The 14,767-nt window shown below is 40.4% G+C and overlaps 2 long non-coding RNA genes across 4 annotated transcripts in view; one reads left to right on the top strand and one right to left on the bottom strand.

Moving 5' to 3' along the window:
• The window catches only part of LOC144338984 (uncharacterized), a 202,365-nt gene that overhangs the window by 78,321 nt on the left and 109,277 nt on the right, over positions 1–14,767 (bottom strand). The window lies entirely within an intron of this gene.
• Positions 12,222–14,767, top strand: part of LOC144338987 (uncharacterized) — a 179,042-nt gene continuing 176,496 nt past the window's right edge. Inside the window, exon 1 of the long non-coding RNA XR_013413508.1 lies at positions 12,222–12,320. This is a non-coding gene — a long non-coding RNA (uncharacterized LOC144338987). The remainder of the gene's footprint in view (positions 12,321–14,767) is intronic.

Below are 14,767 nucleotides of genomic sequence, written 5' to 3'. Positions count from 1 at the left end.
AAGATAAACTGCATTTTGTTTTTCCTTTATGATATCTTTGCAGAGAGGGAAAAAAGTGAAGACGAGGTTTTTCCTTTTTCTTTTTTCTTTTCTTTCTTTCTTTCTTTTCTTTTTTTTTTTTTTTTTTTTGACAGAGTTTTGCTCTTGTTGCCCGGGCTGGAGTACAGTGGCACGATCTTGGCTCACCGTAACCTCCACCTCCCGGGTTCAAGCGATTCTCCTGCTTCAGCCTCCTGAGTAGCTGGGATAGGCACCCACCACCACGCCTGGCTAATTTTGTATTTTTAGTGGAGACCGGATTTCTCCATGTTGGTCAGGCTGGTCTCAAACTCCCGACCTCAAGTGATCCGCCTGCCTCGGCCTCCAAAAGTGTGGGGATTACAGGCATGAGCCACTGCACCCGGCCAAGAAGAGGGTTTTAAGGGGAAGGTTGAGCACCAACCTTTGGTAAAATAGATGTTTAGATAAATCTCTGATGGTATAACCCACCTAAAATTCAATGTATGGATGAGATTTGAAAGTAAAGAAGGCCAGACGTGAAAGATAGTGTGGATCTTCCGGGACAGTTTTGTCACTTTGTGACCTCTGATCATGGGTGGCCTAAGGTTTGACTCCTAACTGGAGCCAACGTTGGAGCCTAAGCAGAGTGGGGACTGGGATTGCAGAAGATCACATAAACCTAAATTCCCCGAAGGGAAAGAGCTTCACAACTTGCAGAGGGAAATAATGGACAACAAGCTTCACTCTGGGTAGAGCAGAAAATACAGAAAAGAAAACAAAAGTTTCTTCTCAGAATTCCTAAACCTGGGCAGTGTTCAAATGAGTTGGAGGCCTGAATTTACCCTACCATGTGGCACCAAAAAAATCCAAGCCAGAAAATGAGTTTAAAGTGGTTCTAGGGTGATAGGACCTCTTGATGGCTGGAAGGAGCAAATACGAGTCTTCTGAAGAAAAACATTTTAAACTCAGGCTACAAAGAATTTCTACCAGAATCCTCCAGGAAAATGACCTCACATGCAGAAAGTACTGTCCACATGGCTTAGTTTATATGGGAATTAGCAAAACCAACAAACTCCCACGTCTTATCCATGAGAATGGCAGATATTGGAATTACCAGAAACGGAACATAAAATAAATATCATTAAAATTCCTAAAGTGAAAGAAGGGTAATTAAAATAAGAAAAGCAAAGATTAAGAAGTTTGACCAGGCAGAAATGAATATCTTATTTATGATATGTATTTATTAAAAATATAAAATTGGCATTAGAAGGTTAATGGATAGGTTAAATAGTATACTAGGCACAGCAGAAGGAAGAGTTATTAAACTCTAAGACAGACTTGATGAAGTGATAGAGAAAATAGAATAGAGAGGCAAAAAGATTAACATTTAAAAAAATGTAGACATGCAGAGGATGGAGTACACGTCTCTAATGTACTTAGCAGAATTTCAAGAGAATGGATAGAATGGAAGACAGAAAATATTTGAAAGGGTAATGGCTGAAATTTTCTGGAATTAATAAGGACTTAAATTCAGAAAGCCTAATAAATCCCAAGCAGAATAAATGAAAAGAAATTCACATCAAAACACATTGTAGAGGAACTGTAGAACACAAACAAATCTTAAAAGCAGTTGAGAAAAAAATATTACCTACAAAACTGGTAATTTACTTTTCAGCTGCAGCAGTTGAAGTCGGAAGACATGTCTTCAAAGTACTGAGAGAAAATAATTGTCAAAATAATATTGTATATGTAGTGACATCATCCATCAAGAACAGCTGAGAAATAGAGACATTTTCAACAAACAAAAACTGAATTTACTTCCAGCAAACTCTCATTAAAGAAAATCTAGGTAATGTTCTTCAGAGAAAAAAAAAAATCCCAGAAGTAAGTTCTGAGAAATGAAATGAATACCAAACACAGTGTAAACTTGTGTGGCTAAAACTAAACAGATATTGGTTATAAAAGAAATTAACAATATCATTCAATTTGTGGCGTTAAAAAAATCAAGACAAAACTCATATCTTAAACAGCAGTGGCATGTGGAGTAAACAGGGTGATTGTCTCAAACCATTTTAATTTCCTTTTGTTGTTCAGAAGGACGACAAATATGCTGAGACTGTTTACTTTGGACAACATTATGTTCAATGGACATGTAAAATTTTAAGGGTAGCTGGAATAGTGGAATGTAAAACTCCTAAATTGGTGGAGGAGAGTAAGTTGAATGGGGTGGGAACCAGGGACACAATCAATCCAAAACATGAAAAGAGAATAAAAAGAAACAGTAAAAAGAAGAACAAATGAAAATTAGGAAACAAGATGAAAGAAATTTTTGAACCCCCAAATTTAGATTCATGTACCTGATACATGGTAAGCCAAACACTGGCAGATCAGCGCTTAGGAGCAGAGAAAGGTTTATGTGATTTGACCAAAGCGAGAGGGCAGGAGAAGCGGTCTTTCAAATCTGATCTACCTTTGAACATAACTGAGGGCTTTTATGAGTAAGATAGGAATATGGGACATGGGAACCCCTGGTGACCAAAGTTGTTTGCATCCCTTAGACTCTAGATTTCATCAGTCCTGATTAAACTTCTGGATGCTATCAAGGAGGTCTGCATGACCTAAGGATCGTTGTTCTTGTAAAGAAAAACAAGTTCATCAATCTTGTGGGCAGCGGCAGCGCAAGGAGTCAGAATACGAAGTTAATCAATTACTAGAGACTACCCTCTACCAATGTGACTGCGTGTAAGCAACCATGCGTGGAGGAAGAAAAGGGCAAGGAAAAAGGAAAATAAGTAAAACAAACATCATATGACCTTTATAGTAAAAGCTCAGTTGCATTAACTTATACATATCAGTTATCACAATCAATGAGAGTGAAATAAACTCCAGTTAGAAGACAGGAATATTCAGACTGGATTTAAAAGCAAACTTACAAACTTAGCTATATGGTATTTACAAAAGATACAACTAAACACAAAGGCTTTATGTGTTTAAAGCATTAAAATAAGCAGATGGAAAAATAAATTCTAGGGAAAAGTCAAAACAGGGTAGACTTTATATTAAAAGTATTGCCAGAGATAAAGAGGTTTCTTAAATATTTTGAAAACTGCAGCTCTCCACAAAGATAATTCTGACCTTGTAAGCATTGAAAAACATGTATTCAACATCCAGCAACAGGAAGGTACTTGTTTTTGAGCTCACATAGGATCTTGCAGAAAATTGGCCTCGTGGTAGACCAGAGAGGTCTCAATACAATTTTCATGATTTTTTGGGGTTACATTCCCTGATCACAGCACAAATACGTTTGACATCTATATTAAGAAAGTGGATTTTTGGAAGCAGAAATTCTTCTAACAACATGTGTAAGGGTTAAGAGAAAACGTCCCCTTCACCCTAAGATTCATTGAAAAATCAGCTGACAAAAGGCAGATTAATAGGAGTGCAAACCAAACATCTTTGGAGAAATATTTCAATATTTAAAGGAGAAAGGGCGGATATTGGGAAGGAGGAAGAAAATTTTAAAAGTATGGGTAGGTAAGAGACAAATGGTTGTGTTCTTTCGAGGCTTTGATCAGGCTTTTATTGAATACACAATTTTCCTGTGAGTAGGGGTAGAGGAATCGTCACTTCCGCCTTAGTCTGGCTCAATGATTCTGCTTTTCCACATCAGAGGAATCAATCACATGCCCTTTTGTCTCAGGTGAGCAGAGAGATGACCTAGAGATCTGTCCTTTGTCCCACACCTGTGACGATAAGCTATCAATTTACATTGTCAGGGTCAAATTCAACAGAACCATTTTAGGGTAAAGATCTTGAGGCCCACACAGAATTCTCTAGTGGGCAAATTGTGAGGGAGTTATGTAGCTTTAAAAAGTCTTTGCAGCTATCTTATTTAGGAAAGGGAGGCATAATGGGAGGTTTGCCCCACACAGTTCCCAGCTTCACTTTTCCCTTTGACTTAGTGATTTTGGGGGGCTGAGACTTATTTTCCTTTCACAGGATAAATGGCACACAAATTTATTAACATGCAAAGAGGGGAAACCAGTGATTATCCCAATCTCCCAATGGGGTACAGAAGCTTATAAACCATCTTGAGGCTACAGATAGAATGGGGACTCAGTGCCTGACCAAAAACAGGTTATGGTGAAAAATCAGGTTATGGTTTGGCAGGACAGGTTATGGGAGAGAAAGAGAGAGAGAGAGAAAGAGAGAGAGATTGAGGCGCGAGAGAGCCTTGGTTAGCAAAGGCGGTCTTCTTACGTAGATAAAACCTTGTAGGTAGCAGCGATGGTAAATGTTTCTTTCAGAACTTTATTATTATTATTATTATTATTATTATTATTATTATTATTTTGAGACGGAGTCTCGCTCTGTCGCCCAGGCTGGAGTGCAGTGGCCGGATCTCGGCTCACTGCAGGCTCCGCCTCCCGGGTTCACACCATTCTCCTGCCTCAGCCTCCCAAGTAGCTGGGACTACAGGCGCCGCCACCACGCCTTGCTAATGTTTTTGTATTTTTTTTAGTAGAGACGGGGTTTCACCGTGTTAGCCAGAATGGTCTCGATCTCCCGACCTTGTGATCTGCCCGCCTCGGCCTCCCAAAGTGCTGGGATTACAAGCGTGAACCACCGCGCCAGGCCTCTTTCAGAACTTTAAAGGTTTCAGACTCTAAATTAATTTTTTTTTTTTTTTTTTTTTTTTTTTACCTGGACAAGGGAGGGCCCCAGAGAAAACCCGGCTGCATCAGTGCAGATTGTCTACAGGTGCAAATCTCCACCACAGAAAACAGCTTTGCAGGGCTACTGTTATTTGCTGGCCCTCTGAAGGGTCATCTCAAAATACGTCAAAGAAGTACATTTGGGGGTGAAATATTTTTATTTCATCCACACATGTATTTAAAAATCTGTATTTTAGTTTTGCTCATTGGCAATTTTGATAAATTTATATCTTGTCATTTTCTGGAACACTCTGCTTTATGTTTTATTTTCTTGAACCAAAATATTTGATTGAAGCGTCAGTGCGTGGTAAATTGACTCTCAAGTGTCATATAGCATGCATATGTGCACACTCACCCTTTGGTCAGCTGATAGAATTCAATTTTAAAAACAAGCCAAATTCAAAAAATCAGTTTTTAGTGTTAGCCTAAGCATTAAGGACTCTGTCAATAATTAAAATCCATTTTTAAAAAGCCTCAACCAAAAAAAAAAAAAAAATGCTTTTATGTAACTATGTTTTAAGTATCTGTAGTGTATTGATTATTGTTGTAATTTTAAAAACCTATGGTTATTAATCATTATAACATACTTATTTTGCTTTTTAAAAAAACTTTATTGACTTAAAAGGAAGAGGCTGAGACACAAAATACAATTTAAAGAGTTTCACTTTGGGAGGCCAAGGCAGGCGGATCATGAGGTCAGGAGTTCGAGACCAGCCTGTCCAACATGGTGAAACCCCGGTTCTACTAAAAATACAAAAATTAGCTGGGCATGGTGGTGCGTGCCTGTAATCCCAGTTACTCGAGAGGCTGAGGCAGAAGAATTGCTTGAATGGAGACCTGGCAGGCAGAGGTTACAGTGAGCTGATATGGTACCACTGCACTCCAGCCTGGGCTACAAAGCAAGACTCCATTTTAAAAAATTAAAGAATGTGCTGGAGCCAAAGTGAGCTGCCCAGACGACTCAGATCTAAATAACCTTGGATGTGAAGAATGTTTTGCCTTTGTAACAAGCGGGTTTTAAAACCTGGAGTGGGCTGATACAAAGTTGTTTGTCAGGAATTCTCATTGGTTTACAGAAATAACAATGATTAGTGATTGACTGTATACATTGTTAAGCTACAAGGTTATAGTGGATTATAGTGTCTGTGTGGCATTATTAGGTTAATTTATAATCATGGCAGTAGCAAGCAGTCAAGAGATGAATATGTAGCTCAAGCGGGAGGCAGGACGTGATTGTTTTAATGACTCTCTGGGCCTGATCATTTAAAAGCTTTGCATTCCTCAGATAAAATTTCTTTTCTTTTCTCAGTTTGGACTTGGGATATCCCAAGATGGTTCAGATGATCTCAAAGGACATAAATGTAACTTAATTTTAAATAATTTTCATAGAAATAATAATATATAGAATTAGTTTAGAAACGATAGGATTCATAAGTCTGGTTATAATAAAAATGTCATTATTAAAAACTCCATTAAGGCAGACACCAAGTCTTTTTTTTTTTTTTTTACCACTTTCATAGTAACCAGTACATAGTAGATATTCAACAATTTTTTGAATGAAAATAAAGATAATGTGAATGCAGGTTGATAACTGAATGATTAAAAAGCCAGAAATAAAAAGCCTGCATCTAATATGAAGAGAAAGGCTCTCACAGTCATTATTTTATTTCACTCCACCAACCTCTATTGAGTGTGTACTACATGCAAAAAAATTGTTCTAGATGTTGTGTGATATATTTGTGAGTAACATGCCTTGATTCTTATCAGCGTAGACCTTACTGTCTGTTTAGGGGGATATGACTTGGAAATAGAAGGTTGATCAGGAGTATCCAAGCTCCTAAACAGTGTGATAAGGAATAGGGAACGCAGTTCATCTTTTTTATAGACATCTTAAAATGCAGCTTTAATTTTACCAAAAATTTGACCACTTATGATCATTCTTGAATATTCACAGTTGACACAATACCCACTGTCCTATTTGAAGCAGAAAGACCAAATATTATCATTAATTTACAAACAAAAAAAGAGGTGCAGAGAGGGTAAATTATACAATTAGAACACAGATTTCCTGAACCCAAGTTATTGGAGATAAAGGAGATGTCTCCTTCTTTTTATTGGGTTTTGGTGTTTGTTTTTAGGTAATACTTGAATAAAAAGAATAATCATTGTCTCCTTTTTGGCCATGTTCAAAATATCAAACTATGTGTTTTTAGCAAATACCAATTCTGGGTGAATGTTTGAAATTTTCACTTTTTGTTTAAGCATTCGTTATTAACTCTAGAGATACAGACAGAAGGTCCTCAGTTATAGGGGCAGGAGTCCTTGGAAGCAAGGCTAATTGGACTTATATTAGTAGACTGCAAACATCATGAAGCTAAACATTTTATTATTTATTTCGTATTCCTAGTGTCCTGCACTTAGTCCTCGCAGATGAAAACGGAGTCAGCAATAAGAGCTGTCAGTCTTCCATGCCTTTCTGACTGCCACTCCCTAGCCCAAGCCCTTGTGACCTTGCAGTTTAAATTATTTTCCAAAAGCAATTCTGTCATTCTTTGGCTCAGAAGCTTAGTTCAGACTGCTATAGCAAAAACACCATAGACTGGGCAACTTGAACAGCAAACATTTATTTCTCAGGTTTGAAGCCTGGGAAGTCCAAGATCAAGGTGCTGGCAGATCTGGTGTCTGGTGAGGCCACTCTTCCTGGTTTGATAGACAGCCACCTCTCATTGTATCCTCAGGTGGCAGAGGGCAGAGAGGGAAAGAGCAGGCACTCATGTGTCTTCTTATAAGGGCACTAATCCAATTCAAGAGGGCCCCGCACTCATTATCTAATTTCTTCCCAAAGGCCCCACCTCTTAATATCATCATACTAGAGGTCAGAATTTCAACATGTGAATTTTGAAGGGACATGTATTAGGGTTCTTTAGAGGAACAGAACTAACCATATATATATAGAGGAACTATATATAGGGGAGTTTATTAAGTATTAACTTACACAATCACAATGTCCCACAATAGGCTGTCTGCAAGCTGAGGAGCAAGGAGAGCCAGTTTGAGTCTCTAAACTAAAGAACTTGGAGTCCAGTGTTTGAGGGCGGGAAGCATCCAGCACGGGAGAAAAATGCAGGCTGGGAGGCTAAGACGGTCTCTCTTTTTCACGTTTTTCTGCCTGCTCTATATTCGCTGGCAGCTAATTAGATTGTGTCCACCAGATTAAGGGTGGATCTGCCTTCCCCAGCCCACTGACTCAAATGTTCATCTCTTTTGGCAACAGCCTCACGGACACACCCAGGATCAATACTTTGTATTCTTCAATCCAATCGAGTGGACACTCAATATTAACCATCACAGGACACAAGCATATAGTCTAAAACAGAAGCCTTAAGAGGGTCTCTGTTACCTACTAAACATTGACCAAATGCTTCAGTCTACCACTCAAGGCTTGTTATAACCCTTTAGCGGTTCACTATGTTCTGCTCATCTCTCTTTCCCTCATTCAGTGCCTCTCCTGCTGTCATTAACATCCTGGTCTCCAACCACATTCACTGTTATCACAAGACACTTGGTTTTTGTACAGCCCCATGTCTTTGCTCAAGCAGTTTCTTCTGTCTGGAACACTCTCCCCTGCCATTATATATTGTTGAAATGTAACATATTCTTAACAATCTCAGCTAAAATCCAAACTCTCTTTGGATCCTCGACTCATAATGAATCTCCTTTCCTCATGCTCCAACCACAAGCCCCTAGTTTGCATTGCCTCCATAAGACTTACTCCATTCTACTTTGCACGAGCATTACTGGGCCATATATCAAGAGTTTAGAGATGGCTTGCATGCAGCGCCAATGTCTCATCTCTGTCCACACTGGTTCAGTTTCTTGTCACATAGTAGATGTTTTATAAATGTTTCCTGAATTCCCAGAATTAATAAATTATGCCACTTAAGGTAAGCAGAAGCACCAGAGCCCACCTCTAGATAGCTAAATTGACCCTGATAAAGTATTCTCCACTGAAAAATGAATGCATTGACACAGAAAAGTGACATCATTGTCACAATCACAAAGCAAGTGACAATGTAACATGTACCTGACATCTATTTTTAAAAATGAAGACGACTCAGAAATTTGAGGCAGGCACTGGAAATTAAAACTGGCTGTTCAATATTGCCAGAATGATCCCACTGTGCCGCTGTCATTAGTACTAATGCCACTAGTGATCCCACTATACCACTGTCATTAGTACTAATACCACTGTCACTGTGGTGGTATTACCACCGTCATTAGTACCCAGTGACTAATTGGCACAGCCAGGGAGTAAAAGTTTTTTCACTTCTATACTTGTTTTTCTTCATTCTGCAGGGTTAATTTGTATCTAGCTCCCCTGAACTTTTATCTTGCTGGCTTTCAGGCTTCCAAATTCAAAAAAAAAATATTGAATTGCTCCTGACATCTAACTAGCTTGATCTGGAGTGCATGCATAATTTAAGCTGATTGAATATTTTGCCACATTAGAGTGGAAAATATCTATATCCCCAAAGCAGTAAAAGAAACTGACAGATTCAAATACCACTTGGCATCACCTTCCATGATTTTCACCAGGTAATTAAGGCCGTCTAGAAGGCTGAAATGAAAATTTGCCTTTAGCTACAGGATTCACTCCTGAGTACCCAAGGCCCAGAAAGAGAAGGCTCTGTCTTTAGCTGATACAAGGTCTTCCTTCCTCGGATGCAAGATAAAATAAACACATTCCTTAGATTATTTTGCTTTTTACTTTTTAAAAGATGCTTTTTGAATTGATTTCCATTTTAACCAAAGAAAATGAATTTGGAAAATGCTTTCATTCGTAGGATTTACTTAAATTGTAAGTATATATAAAAAAGGACAGTCTTAAAACCCTCAAAATTTGTTAGAAATGAACAACTAATGAGGCAGTCAAGTCACTCAGGGTGATAGACGCCCTTGGCTTCCCCTCCTCACTCCAGCCTCCTGTGAGTCTGTGTCACCCTCCTACCCACATGGCATGGAATGTGCTGCCTCTTCCCTCACTTGGGTCACATTTGCACATGGCCTGAATCCTAAGAGTATGAAGAGGTGGTGCCTTTCAGAGTCATAGTCATAGCAATGCAACTGTGGAACTGACAGAGTGAAGGAGAAAATCTACCAGGAGAGGTGATGCAGTAAGCTAGAAAATGAGGACACAGAGGCAGATAAGCCCCCAGCGTTGCCTGGTGGAAGAGAGGCAGAGGACAGGAGACACCTGCACTCTGGGTTGTTCCTGTGGTAAGGTAGGGACATTTCCTCAGGCCTCACTGAGCCAGAGCATAATTCTTAGGGCTCTCAATTTCTTTATGTTTTCTTTCCACGCTCATCAATAACAATTCTGATCTTACTTCTGAGATAACTTGATACTAGAAAATGGGGATGGAACACATGGGTATTTTGGCCCCTGGGAAGAGATAGCTTCAATAAAAATATGGACCAGCGGTTTTATTCAGCAAATTTGTTGAACACTTACCAAGTGTCATGGACTAGCTAAGGGCTGGGGATTCAGCAGGAAAATCAGACAAAGAGCATCCTGTCACGGAGTGTATATTCTCTAAGAAGGAGATGGACAGTAACATATGAACAAGTAAACAAAATTAGTTTGTATAATGATGACCTCTCTAGAAAAAGTTTTATAGGTGGGTTCACAGAAAGTGAGTGGATGAGGGAAGGGTAACTGTAGATGGAGTCTTCTGGGAAGGCTTCCTGGAGATGGTGATTTTTGAGTTGAGACCTGAATGACAAGTAGGAGGCAACCATGTGAAGATCTGAAAATTCCAGGCAAAGGGGTTATCAAGAGCCAAGGCCTAGATTCAAGAATGAGTGGACAGTCAGGAAGAGAAAGGGGACCCGTGTGCCTGGACCACAGTGAGTACAGGGGTGAGCAGTATGAGGTGAGGTTGGAGAAATCCAAATCAGAGAGCCTCTATGGATGCCAAGAAAATAGTTCAGGGACCTGAGAAATGGGGGACCAACCAGACCTTGAGCTAAAGTGGATTAAGATGGGTGTTTCCCTTAAGAATTTCCTTCAGCAGCAAGTGCTAGGCAATAATCCCCATTCATCATCTCTTCTCCCAAGAAAACCCTTCTATTCTCTGGACTGCCATGACAATTGTCCTAACACACTCTGTTAGTTAATGCCCAGGAGTTTTGCACATACCATTCCTTTGCTCAGAATATCTTTCCCCAGATGCCTGCCTGAAGAAGTCTTAAATTCATCCTTCCAAATTCAAATAAAATATCTCCTCTCTCAGCCGGGCACGGTGGTTCACGTCTGTAATCCCAGCACTTTGGGAGGCCAAGACAGGCGGATCACGAGGTCAGGAGATCAAGACCATCCTGGCTAACACGGTGAAAACCCGTCTCTATTAAAATACAAAAAATTAGCCAGGTGTGGTGGCGGGCACCTGTAGTCCCAGCTACTCGGGAGGCTGAGGCAGAGAATGGTGTGAACCCAGCATGTGGAGCTTGCAGTGAGCCGAGATCACGCCACTGCATTCCAGCCTGGGCGACAGCTAGACTCCGTCTCAAAAAAAAAAAAAAAAAAAAAAAAAACCTCTCTCCTGTAAATATCCTAATCAAAAGATGGTCCTACAGAAGTCTGTGTGCCTCTATTATAACATCTTTCAAATTGTATTGTGTTTGTCTCTATCCTTAGACTAAGAGTCTCACGGAAGGTAGAACACATTCTTATTCATCTTTGCATCCTCAATGCCTAACAAAGCAGGGGCTCAATAAATGCTAGGAAGGAAGGAAGGAAGGAAGGAAGGAAGGAAGGAAGGAAGGAAGGAAGGAGACAGAAAGGGAAGGATTCAACTTCAAAATGTATGAGTAGTTCATCTCAAAGATATTTGTAGTAAAAAAAAAAAAGAGGGAAATAACTGCATCAGACAGGATATTTTTGTAACTAAAAGAAAGTGATAGTCATCTGAGAAATTATTACTCTGCCTTCCTAAGACCACCAAGAAATATAAAATCCCTCCCACATTTCTTTACAGAGGTATTTGCATGTGAGTCAGTTCCTGTCAATCCCAAATTACATAGATCTGTACAGTAGCAATTAGGTTTGTAAACTGCTAGAGGGGAAGAGTGACAGCTGTTAAACTCTGGCGGAAACAAAAAACCTCTGCAAAGGATTAAACTCTGACTAGTTACAGAGAGACTGACAATCTGCAAGGCACTTCCAGGAAGCAATCCTTCTGATGCAAATTATCAGAGAATGCAGAAATGAAATGGGAAGCCTATCCTAACTATCATGTTTCACTTTTGTGATGAGGGTGGCAACACAAGTGGGCAAAGGGCAGAGGACATCTAGCCCAGTCCGCAAGAGTTCTGGGAGTCCAGGCAGTTACTGGATGACAGTCATATTGACTATCTCAGCCATTTCTCAAACTTGGCAGAACATTAAAAACTATTCAGGAACTTAAACAAACCAACAGTAGTACCTGGACTCCACCCCATGCCATTTAAATAAGAATTTCCAGAGATGGAGATACAGAACCAAAAGTTTTCACAAGCTCCCCAGTGGAACCCGGGCAACATGACAAAATCCCATCTCTACAAAAGGTACGAAAATTAGCCGGGCGTGCTGGTGTGCCTGTAGTCCTAGCTACTTGGGAGGCTGAGGTGGGAGGATTGCTTGAGCCCAGGAAGTTGAGTCTCTAGTGAGCTGAGATCATGCCACTGCACTCCAGCCTGGGCGACAGAGTATGGCCTCGTCTCAAAAACCCAACCAACCAACCAACCAACCAAACACTTCCCCAAGTGAAGTGATTCTATTAGATGCAAATGATTAAAATTCCTTTATTCAGCACCATTCATAAAGCCTTTCCACATAACGTTGATTTATTTAATATGGCCTATCAAGAGAGGTAAAAACAGGGGCTCCCGGATAGGAAGGAAACTCGCCCAAGGCCATGCAGCTAGTGGTAGGATTCAAGAGTGTGCCTGCAGACTTCAGGTTCGTGGTGTACTCAGAAAGGCAGGCTAGTTCAGGAAACTCCTGGAGACTATGTCTTGCAGACAAATTTGTCTATAGTGATTCTGGTCTCCCTTTGATGCCCTTTCTTCCTGATTAACATTTCTCTTTTCTCCACAGCTTTCCCTCCTACGTGCCTCACATTCCCGGGTGCCCATTCTTGCTCTCATTCCTGCTGGGATGATCTGATTGGTGACTAACCACTCAGCGGGAATTCATTTTGTGGGCAGCCTTCCTATGGAAAAATGTTCTCTTTAAAAGAACATTGGCAAAGGAAACAAAATGCCAACAATTGGTGAATCTGGGTGGAGTGTATAGGAGTTTCTTACATTATTGCTGAAACTTTTCTCTAAGTTTGACATATCAAAATAGCTATAAGAGGAAGAAGGAAGAAGAGAAGAGAAAGGATGAGGAGAAGAAGGAAGGGGAAGAGGAAAAAATATAGCAGTATTTAGTATAGATTAAATGGCCTTGGACAATGAACCCATGGCCTAAAGCCAGGAAGGTCTGAATCTGTTCCAGAGTCAACCTCTACCCTGCTACCAGATCTGAGACCCTGGGAAGGCCACCCTCTGTTCTGGATTTGATTGTCCTGTTGTTAAAATGAGGGGACTAGTGTAGATCATCCTTATTCTGTGTATTTATTGCTGCATGAAGCCATTCCAAAACTTAGTAGCTTAAAACATAAATTTTTTTATTACTTCTCATGGTTCTCTGCACTGATAGGCTCAGCCTGGGGATTCTCACTTGAGGTTCTTTGGCGTTATAGTCAGAGAGAAGCTGGGTTTGGTATCACCTAGCCAAATGGGGTGGGCATCCAAGACAGTTCACTCACACAGCTGGCAGATGATCCTGGCTGTCGGCTGGGAGCCCACATGGAATTGCTGACCCAGATTACCCACGCTTTAGCTGTCTTACAGACACAAAGATGCTCGTCTCAATTAGGACTTTTTTTTTTTTTTTTTAAAGGATGTGAGTCTTTTGTAAACTAGATGTCTACAGTCCCATGAATAGTTGTCACTGCTGTTGTTTATATTATTCTGACCACTGGTAGTTACCACCTTGTTAACTGCTATCTGGTGGGTTGTCTAGATGCTTCTCCTGGCCACTTCCCTCTGTTAGAGTCTTTTCCTTTCCCCACTCCACCCGCAGGGCAACTGCCTAGGAATCTGAGTGTAGCAATAAGGGATAACTGCGTAGAAAACATTGTGTGGCGTTTGCACATATAAAAACTGGTTGTTTTCAAACACCAGTCACTGTCATACGGTTATGTAAGTGTACCACATTCACAAACACATCTTCCCTCACATTCTTTCACTTAAAAGACGATTGATGGGGGCCAGGCACGGTGGCTCACGCCTGTAATCCTGACACTTTGGGAGGCTGAGGCGGGTGGATCATGAGGTCAGGAGATCGAGACCATCCTATTTAACATGGTGAAATCCTGTCTCTACTAAAAATACAAAAAATTAGCCGGGCGTGGTGGCAGACGCCTGTAATCACAGCTACTTGGGAGGCCGAGGCAGGAGAATGGCGTATACCCGGGAGGCGAAGCTTGCAGTGAGCCAAGATCGTGCCACTGCACTCCAGCCTGGGTGACAGAGCGAGACTCAGTATGGAAAAAGAAAAAAAAAGAAAAAAAGAAAAAAGATTGGTGGGGAAAACATACCGTGTGTTAGGCTTGCTTAGAAACCCTTCACAATCAGAAGTGAAGTTCACAAGCAGAGAGCTCATGCCCTAATTGAGATTTCCGTTTTTGTTTGTGTACTTGTTTTAATAAGAATTATACGTTTACACTGATGGTTGATGAGTCCTCAAGATTTATTTCAGAAAGCAGTAGTGCCCTTCTGCCCTTTTCTTTCATGTGCACCTCTCCAACACACCACTTTCACCTATTTTAGCTACTACATTGTGGTATTTGGTTCCGGATAGAGGTACTTAATGTTTTTTCAGTTTTCTCCCTCTTCCATTATCACATGTGCACATCCTTTCATACTGTCCAAATCTTCTCGTGACAATTATGTCCCAACCTGGG

This window comes from Macaca mulatta, chromosome 2, assembly GCF_049350105.2.
Source record: "Macaca mulatta isolate MMU2019108-1 chromosome 2, T2T-MMU8v2.0, whole genome shotgun sequence".
Classification (NCBI taxonomy): Eukaryota; Metazoa; Chordata; class Mammalia; order Primates; family Cercopithecidae; genus Macaca; species Macaca mulatta.
The sequence above is the reverse complement of the archived record's forward strand: the minus strand, read 5'-3'. Positions and strand labels throughout refer to the sequence as shown.